The sequence below is a fragment of the Rhinichthys klamathensis genome, unplaced genomic scaffold, assembly GCF_029890125.1.
Source record: "Rhinichthys klamathensis goyatoka isolate OS25496 unplaced genomic scaffold, OSU_Roscu_1.1 h1tg000750l_1, whole genome shotgun sequence".
Classification (NCBI taxonomy): Eukaryota; Metazoa; Chordata; class Actinopteri; order Cypriniformes; family Leuciscidae; genus Rhinichthys; species Rhinichthys klamathensis.
The window spans coordinates 315001-325840 of NW_026607158.1; positions in this window are offsets into that span (position 1 = coordinate 315001).

Sequence of the window (10840 nt, forward strand, 5' to 3'; positions counted from 1 at the left end):
CAGGCCCCCCGATTACATTTGACATTTATTAATAATCCAGTTACTAACCATCGGACAGTAAGACTCGCCAGGACTCACTGCTATTGGGCAGATAACAACAGAACATCTAATAAATAAATTAATAAATAGAAAATCTACTGAAATCCAGCTAGAGTGTCCATGCCGGATTTATTCTTATGAATACTGGGAAAACATGGGAGTTTCATGGAGTTTGTCAGGATCATTTCATACAAAGAACAACATAAACAAAACCCATAACAGAGAGAGAGAGAGAGAGAGAGAGAGAGAGAGAGAGAGAGAGAGAGAGAGAGAGAGAGAGAGAGAGAGAGAGAGAGAGAGAGAGAGAGCAACACTTCTGTTTAAAGAGTGAATGTGTGAGTCTGAGAGCTGGATATGACTGACCCCTTCAGGCACAGCGCTGAACTGCAGCAGAATAACCCAGCAGAATAACCCAGCAGATTAACCCAGCAGATTAACCCAACACACACACACATGTAAGATGACATGTAACGAGGAGCTAGCATTAGATTCTATACAGAAAACTATTTGGCAACACTGTATTTTACAGTGTCCTTGTTACATATACTAGTAATAACAGTAAATTATGCATAATTACATGCAAATAACCCTCAGCCAAATCCTAACCCTATAGTCATGTTAATTAATATTACTCAGTACTTAAATATATAATTACACTAACAATGACACCTTAAAATAAAGTGTAACTCTTTATTTTAAGGTGTCCTTGTTAGTGTAATTATACATTTAAGTACTGAGTAATAATAATTAATAGAGTTAGGGTTTGGTTTAGGGTTAATTGCATGTAATTATGCATAATTTATAGTTATAACTACATGTAACAAGAACACTAAAATAAAGCGTTACCAAATATTGCAACTAACCCTAAACCAAACCCTCATAACCCTATAAGTGCATGGAGTTAATTATTATTACTCAGTACTTAAATGTATAATTACACTGTAACATAGAGACCTTAAAATAAAGAGTTACACTTTATTTAACACGTTACATGTAGTTACTGTATAATTATGCAATTAACCCTAAACCAAACCAAATCCCAAACCAAACCGGAACTCTATTAATTATTATTACTCAGTACTTAACTGTATAATTACACTACAAGGACACCTTAAAATAAAAGGTTACACTTTATTTAACATGTTACATGTAGTTACCGTAACTATAAATTATGCATAATTACATGAAATTAACCCTAAAACAAACCCTTATCCTAACCCTATAGTAAGCGCATGTAGTTAATTATTATTACTCAGTGATTACATGTATAATTACACTGTAACAATGACACCTTAATATAAAGTGTAACCGAATAAGGTAATGAACTCTTTATGCCAAAAAAGGTTCTATAGCTGTCTTAAATTAGCATTAGATTTTTTTCTAGTAAGAATTGAATTCCAGCCTATGGTGAAAATACAATTACAGATATCAAGAATTATAGTTTTTACTACTTACATTTTAATTTCCTGATATCAAGAATTAGCATTTTAACACTTGAAAATTAAATGGTGGATATAAAGAATTCATATGAAAGAATAAAAGTCAAAACGGCTTGGCAAAGTCCGTGTTACAGTGTGATTATACATTTAAGTACTGAGTAATATTAATTACACTATGAAGGTATACGAGGGTTTGGTTTAGGGTTAGTTGTAATTACGCATAATTTACAGTGTAACGTGTAACAAAGACACGGTAAAATAAAGCGTTACTGAATATATCTATGGGGAGCATCAACAGAAAGTGTTCACAGATGTGGAGCAGACTCTAATGAGAGTTAGTTGACATGTAGTTAGTTAGTAAGTGGACCATAGAAATGAATCTTCTAAGATTAATTTCAGATAATCATCTCTAGAAGAGACATGCGACACTAACGGGGGCTTTAGTCCTCCATTTAATGTCATTGCATCTAGGAGAAACAAATGAGATTAAACAAATGACAGCAAGGAAATTATGAATGGGTTAAAATTTTAATTGTAGTAATTTTACAATTAAGGCAAGACACCACAGATGAAAGGAGTAAACATATAACTAATATAGATTAAACCATAGGCTACTTATCCAGTTGATTGACATAAGAATTGGAAACTTTTTGGTATTAAAAATTTTGTGGAATGTGATGTTTAAATATGCAAATGAGGCATTATCTAATTGAATAGACTAATTTGCATACATTTCCAGAACAGAAATCTGAACATTGGATAAAGAAAGGTTTTTACGCAGGTGATTTTGAATTTTTTACACTTCATAAATCAGAAAATACTGTCAACAAACAGAAAAAAAAATGTTCACTGTGTTTTTAAGGCATAAAGTGTTTTATAAATCAGGCGAATGATATATAGATTGGAATAATGTGTAAAGCTGCTGAAGTGGAGATCTTTAAAGATGTCCTGTCATTGAAATCTATGGGTGCAAATAAAGTGCAATAATATACACACTTAAAAGTGTATTTTTGATGTTTTCTTTCCACTGGTCTGAAACATAACTTTATGAAAATCCAAAATGCCTCAAAATTGACCAGTGCATGATAAATATATATTTTTGCCTGTTGTGACTTGCCTTAAAGTTATAGTATACGTTAAAACATTATAAAGTTTAAATATATTTTAAATGTGTTAAATTGCAACAAAATGTATTTGTTAATACATGATACAAGTTTCAATAGAAATGAAGGTAACACTTTACAATAAGGTCCTTAGTTAACATGAACTAATAACAGCATTTATTAATCTTAGTTAATATTAATTTCAACATTTATGAATACATTATTTAAATCAAAGGTTGTATTTGGGAACATTAGTTAATGCACTGTGAACTAACATGAACTGCTGTATTTTTATTAACTAACATTAGCAAAGATGAATACATACAGCAACAAATGCATTGCTCATGGTTAGTTCATGTTAGTTAATATTAACTACAGTTAACTAATTAATTAGTGATACCGAAATGACATTTAAAGTATGTGAATTGTACCATAAATGCTTGTCCGTCCACTTTAAAAGACAATAGAAGTGATTGAAAATGGCATATAAAGCACTTTAAAGTTCCGCTAATTGCATTGAATATAATTTGAACTATATTTTAATTTAATTGCGATTAACATGCAAGTATCCAAAACATTAAGTTCAGTTCACACAACTTTTGAACTATATTATTTCCGTAAAGTAAGCACTCTTTCTAAAAGTTAATGTCTACTTGTTTAAAGTTAAAGTCAGGTTTTAAATTATGAAACTGTTAAAGTCGTTTGTAAAATGTCTTTATAAAAAAGAAGAAGGTCAAGTGCATTGTGTTCAGACGCAGATCGGTTTGACATCACAGATGTATTTAAAGTAACAATAGTTCTACTGTTTTATTTTGATGTTCAAAAGCTTATTTTTGTGAAATGTTTTGCTCAAAGTGTCTTTTAATATTAAATAATGCCAACGTGGTGTGACTGGGTTAAAGAACTCAAAAACCACAGAAATGTCCGCCATCTTGTTTTCCCAGGATAGCAAATCAAACTGAGCGCAGGACAGTAAATGTACAGATGAGTGTGGGAAAACAAATCAACACTTTCATTCCCACCATCAATCTTCGGCTGTGGATCAATGCTGGGAACAAACACTCGTCTCCATTTCCACATCGTTCCCGGTCTCCATCCCGCCCTGGGATGCCCGTCACAGCTCCTCTTCCTGGCACTGATTACAGACACTCGTAAAGATGGCGACACAAGACTCGCCGCAGAGACACCCGTCCTTCACGATCAGCTTTAGATCGGCAAGACTCGACTCTCAAGCGGAAGCAACTCATTGAAAGCAGAGAAGTCTTTGTTCAACGACCTCAAACGAGGCCGAGATGATGTCACTTCTGATGGGGGGTGTGTGTGTGTGTGTGTGTGTGTGTCGAGAACCCGGACTGCTTTATTAGCTCGTGTCCCACATGTTGTTTTTGTGTGTAGTGGCCGTTACAAGACTCGTTCTCTGAAGAAAAGACAGATGTGAATGATTCCTCAGATCATGTGTGTGTGTGCTGCTGCTTTACTACAGTGAGTGATCAGATGCACCAGTTACACCTGAACAGACACACACACACACACCTCTCAATGAAGTGAATGAAGCATCACCACATCATTAAAGCATCTTATGCCATCATGCATTTCCTTTTATAAGGATTCAGTCGAACGTGTATGAGCTTGATAAGGCTCTTTTGACCTTTCAGTATTAAAAATAAAGTGTTTTTGGCAGTAATATGGCATAAAAGAACCACAGCAGAATTGTTCCACTATAAAGAAACTGAAGTCGATGTATCAGAGATCCCCTGACCGTTCTTCACTGATGCCCAAAAAAGACACTCTTCGCGTGTCGGTCAAAAATGACAGAAATGTTTTTATTTCAATGAAATTAATGTACTATATTTTAGCTCAGTAATGTTTTTTTTATTTAATATTTTGTATTTTTAGGGGATTTTATGGTACTAAATATATTTACGCTGTATTTATTTCACTTTTTTGTGCATATATGTCTATAGACCTGAAAATGGGTGGTAAATCTTGAATGCTTTAGAGCGACAGACTGAAGTTTGATCTCTTTTCTCATTTTGATCTTACGTTTATTGTTATGAAAAATATTAAATTTTTATTTGAAATATTTATGTATATATATATATATTAAAGATTTCTCAAAAACATGAGCTTTCGGTCAGATTTAGTTCGGGTGCAGTACCGATCGCTTCCACTAGATGAAATACATCTCCCATTCATTTCCAATGTGCTCATTTTTGACTGTGAGGAGCACAAGTGTGACTATTCTTTTCAGGACTATTTAACCTGTTCCAATCATGTCCATGATTTTTGTGTGTGTGTGTGTGTGTGTGTGTGTGTGTGTGTTCACACAGCAAGTGGCAAAACTTTTACCACGTTTCGTACCATTCCGATGAAGAAAAAAATTAAACAAAAAAAAAAACAAATGTCCGAAGAGCCCCAGAGGGTTTAAGAGTGTTCATTATAAAGATGAAATGATGCTGGTCAACGGTGTGAGCGAAAGGTTTTCTTATAAAAAAAAAAACACAACTTAATCGTACAGAATTGGTCAATTACAGGCCGATCTCGAATCTGCCTTTTCTGTCAAAGATACTAGAAAAGGCAGTATCCTCACAACTGTGTTCCTTTCTAGAAAGAAATGATATCTGTGAGGATTTTCAGTCCGGATTCAGACCGTACCATAGTACCGAGACCGCTCTCATCAGAGTCACACATGATCTGCTCTTATCATCCGATCGTGGTTGTATCTCTCTATTAGTGTTACTCGATCTCAGTGCTGCATTTGACACTATTGACCACAACATTCTTTTAGATAGACTCGAACATTATGTTGGCATTAGTGGAGTTGCACTAGGATGGTTTAAATCACACTTATCTGACCGTTATCAGTTTGTAGCAGTAAATGAAGAGATGTCTTATCGATCACAAGTTCAGTGTGGCGTACCACAAGGCTCAGTACTAGGACCGCTGCTGTTCACTCTGTACATGCTAACATTAGGAGATATCATTAGGAAACATGGAATTAGTTTTCACTGTTATTGCCATGCATAGTTGTAGAAGCAGACGATGACGAAGAAGACTAGGTTAAAATCTTTAATAACAAACTCAGAAGGTTATCCAACAAATACAGACGATGAAATTCGACTCCTGCATTAACGCTCTGAAACGCTCCATTTGTTTGCGCTTCAAAAAATTAACAGAATGCATAGCTGATATAAAAAATTGATAGTAATTTCCTACAACTTAATTCTAATGATTGGACCAAAAACCTTATTAACCTAGAATACTGTCTAACACTTGATGGCTGCTCTGTCAAGTCTTCGTCGTCGGTTAGGAACCTGTGTGTGTGTGTGTTCTTTGATACCAATGTTTCATCTGAAAGTCACGTTTCTAGAATCTGTAAAAGCGCATTCTTCCATCTTAAAAATATATCTAAACTACGTCATATGCTCTCATTTACAAATGCGGAACAGTTAGTTAATGCGTTCATGACCTCAAGGCTAGATTATTGTAATGCTCTACTGGGTGGTTGCCCTGCACGCTTAATAAACAAACTCCAGCTAGTTCAAAACGCAGCAGCTCGAGTTCCTACCAGAACCAGGAAATATGACCATATTAGCCCGGTTCTGTCAACACTGCATTGGCTCCCTATTAAACAGCGTATACATTTTAAAATATTGCTGATTACTTACAAAGCACTAAATGGTTTAGCTCCGCAGTACTTAAGCGAGGTCTTAACGCATTATAGTCCTTCACGTCTATTGCGATCTCAAAACTCCGGCCAGTTGATAATACCTAGAATATCAAAATCATCTGTGGTGGTAGATCCTTATTTAGCATGTAAACTCTGGAACAGTCTTCCTAACATTGTCCGGGAAGCAGACACACTCTGTCAGTTCAAAGCTAGACTAAAAACATTTCTTTAACCTGGCATATTGTACAAATAGCACATTATCAATTTCTATAACTCAAATCAGTTAAATGATTGTTAGGCTGCATAGATTAGGTCAGCTGGAACCGGGAACTTTGACAAACCATGTGTAAGTTCATAAGTCGACAGCATTGCTGAGTATTTTCTGCTTAAAACTGCAGTGAACCAAAGACAGTCTCAAAAACACGGTTTGAAATCGCTGGTGTTTCTGACGTCACAAACGACCTTGTAACCAATCAGATCAACGTGTGATCGTCAACCAGTGGATCTCTGAGCTGAGTGAGTGAGTGGAGGCGGGGCTCGTTTGCATATTCATAGAACCGCGCATACTAAATGAGGCGAGGGTGTCGAGTTACAATCAAGATATTTTAAGGCATGAAGACATTTTTTTTAAAGGAAAAAACCCCTAAATATGTCATATTTTTCTGTTGATATGAATAATCGGGTAGATTTAACAATATAGTGGGTGTATGATGTATATTACGATGTTGTGAAGAACTATATGCCTTCAAAGTGTTTCTAAGGATGTTGATTGGTAGACGGCAGCTGTCTGACTCTGAGATGGAGAACGGGAACATGGTTTGACATTAGCTACACATTATTAGCTGTTTGATGACGTCGTCAAGCCAAAGGCTAATCATATTAATTACCGTTATGTGTCCGACGTTGTAGAGAGCGATACATAAAAAGCATTACCATCCTGATACATCGACTTGTAGACGACCCTGTGTGAGATAAGTGGAGGCGGGGCTCATTTGCATATTCATAGAACCGCGAATACTAAATGAAACAAGGGTGTCGAGTTACATTCAAGCCATTTTAAGGCATGAAGAATTTTTAGTTCCAAACCTGTATGAGTTTCTTTCTTATGTTGAACACAAAAGATGATATTTTGAAGAATTCATGTAACCAAACAGTTGATGGACCCAATTGACTTTCTTCCATACATTAAAAATTGTGATTCTGCGCAAATGTTGGGGATTCTTCACCCTTCAGTAAATGCATATGCTTATGCTTAAATAGTTGTTTAAGGTACAAATTGCAGGTTAACACTTTTTATAGTGTGGTCATGGTTGGATTTAAAAGGGTAGAAGCATAATTTCCCCACGTGTAAATTTTTTAACGTTTCAATTATTTAGCTAATTTTGGCATTCTTCCAATTCTGGGTGCCATTTATCTAATATACACCGGTTGATTAAGGGCTTGGGGTCCAAAGGTATGATTTAGCAATAGCATTCACCCATTCTTGAGCATCCCAAAGTGTAGGATTTACTTGAGAACAAAAAACTAGGAAACAATTTTCACTCAGAATTTGCTAGCAAATTTGACATAATCACAAAGAGCGGCAAGTAACACATGCCGAATCAACACTTTCTACAGTTGTTCATTGCTGTTTCTTTGTAATTCTTAGTGAGGTTTCCCAGATCCGGCCCACATCCATGGATTCCACACGGCCCAGACGTGGGCCGGATCTGGGCCGACACTTTCTGTCTCGGTAGCAATCTTAAGTGAAAATTTCAGCTTTTTTCCAAGTAAATCCTACACCCATTTCTTTCCCAGTGCATATTTCAAATGCAGGGTCACTGTTGGCAGAATCATTATTAGGCCTATTATTAATGCAGCTTTAATTAATGCAGTCATTTGTCACACAGCAGGACCGTTTAAAATGAACTGGCAAAAAAAGTGACAGTCAAAGACCGGGACCTTCAAGGTAGCCCATAGACTCTACACTTGCCAAAAAGATAGCATCAAATATCAATCTCACTGTACTTGTGTTACTTAGCAATTAAACCAAGAAATGTTTCATAATTTATGCATGTGGTGGAAAAGATGAGCTATTTTTGACCAGCATTTGTGCCCTAGATTCATTCGTTGGTTGTGTTAATCTGCGCAGAACGTGCCGATGGGGAGCGAGTGGAAAATGTTGACGCGGGTGAGAGTTGAGTGGGTGTTGAAGACCTCCACACACATGCAGGCATTTACCTGGCATTGAACATTTCCTGCCCGAGTGTGTGTGTGTGTTGTGTGTGTACGACTCTTGAGCAATCTCACAGGCGGGCCTAGAGCAACACAAAACATGCACACGCAATAATACGGTCATGGTTAAGTGGAAGCATGCATTTTGACTAGAGATGCTTGCCAAACATCTCAACTGCTTTGCTCTCAAGTATTTTGTAAGAGTTTGTCAACAGCACAGAGAAAGAGCCCTATCGTCACACATCTCTCTCGCGTCTTCACGTTCGCTCGGGTTTGATAATCATCTTTCTCGCTACAAGCAAAACAAAAGACAACCGAACAAAGACGCTGAAGTGTGCGGTGATTCACTTCATTTAAAGACAAACCACAAACGCTTGACATTTCTGATACCTTTCAGAGCTGAGCTGAAGGCAGGAAGCAAGCAGTTGTTTCTCTCCTTGTAATGTCAACAACTTGGGTAATGTAGTGGAAAAGCATTATCTGACACTTTAGATAAAGAGGTGGACTGCATGTGGAAGTTTCTCGTGTTATTCACACCATCTGAGGTTTGCGGAGGTGTGCGCCACGTTGCTTTCTGCTGTTGTGAAACCCCAAACTGACTACATCATGCTTAATGCCGACACTGTTTCTGAGATGATATGTAACAGCTTTATTACATTAATACTAATAGGTAACACAAAGATAGTAACTTTATTATGTTTCTCTGTGACATTATGTCTTATTAAAAAGATGATGTTCCTGTGTTGTTAACTCTCCTCTCCTTTTAAAACATTCACATATCGCCTGTCTTTGCTCTAGTTTTGTAGTCATTTAGTTTGTAGTCTGGTGCAGTTTCTGTTTCCATTGCAAGAAAAATGACAATAGTGCACACACAGCTTTTACAGGACCTTAAACATATTCAAGCATATACATGTATCAAATACACTTATTCTAGCACAATGTAACAATCCCATATCAGACAAAGTGTGTGTGTGTGTGTGTGTTAGCAAACTAACATTTATGATGCATGAAAGATCTCGTCATATCTCTTCAAAAAAGAAATGCATTCAATTATTCTTAGTGATTTGATTAAATGTTCTACTGTACTTCCCATAAGAAATCTACAAAAGTAGGTATTTCTTTTAAAAAATCTTTGTTTGTGAAAATAAAATTTTGCCATAAGAATAAGAAAGTTCACAGTAGATTCTAATGACTTGTTTTGGTTTTCTTAAAAAACGAAACAACTAACATCCTTAATGCAAAGACTACAGTTATTATTAGCTTTGTGGGCGGCAGTGGCTCAGTGGTTCATGTGGGTTGTCTACAAACCGGAAGGCTGGTGGTTCAATCCTCGGTTCCACCTGACCAAGTGTCGAGGTGTCCATGAGCAAGACACCTAACCCCAGCTGCTCCCGACGAGCTGGATGGCGCCTTGCATGGCTGCCGTCGCCCGTCGGTGTATGAATGAGAGAGTGAATGGGTGAATGTGAGGCAAATTGTAAAGCGCTTTGGTGGCCATTGGGTCAGTGAAAGCGCTATATAAATGCAGTCCATTTACCATTTACCATTTAGAAACACAATAGAAACTCTAATCATTCCAGGAAAGTGAAAAAAAGTCAAATGTCTCCAATTTCAATTATATCGCAGTATTATATACTGCGATATAATTGAAATATCAATTATATCAGATATAAGTGCAAATATCAATTATATCGCAGTATTTGGATAAACTTTTGTGCAGAATTTTAATTGTAATTTTATTGTACATGCAATATCTGTATGGTAAAAACCAAGTTTTCTCCACAGAATGTTATCTATAGACCCCCCCCCCCCCCCCCCCCCCCCCCCAAACATAACTGAGATAGTCGTTTCGAGCGTGACTCAGGAGTTAAGCGGTTTCCTCAAAAACATTAGCATTTATCACAGAATTAGTTCTTGAAATGGGACAGCATATTGGTAGATAATCATAAACCTTCCATATAATAAAATATCATTGGAGTCGAATAGATCAGCAACAAAAGTTTTGCTTTTATTAAACCATTTATCAGGAAAAAATGACCTCTGATATCTGAATTGTTCCATCAGATGGTTTTGTGGGGGGGATCCTGTTCATAACTCATAAAGTGCGGCAGTGATGAAGTATTGTTGGCCAGCCTGGACGTTCACATCACTCTTCTTCCCTCGGACAAATAACTAATAGGATTTTTCCATTGACTTTTGCATTGATGCTGAAAATAAGGTCTGTGACTAACAAAAGCATATGATTCTTACACGTGATATTCGTCACAAATGGACACAACTTATGAATTTTGAAGCGTAAATACAATACGTAAATTTAACGTCACCGTCACAAAGCTCTCTCAGTCTTTGCCTTGCAAACATTTTCCCTGATAGTT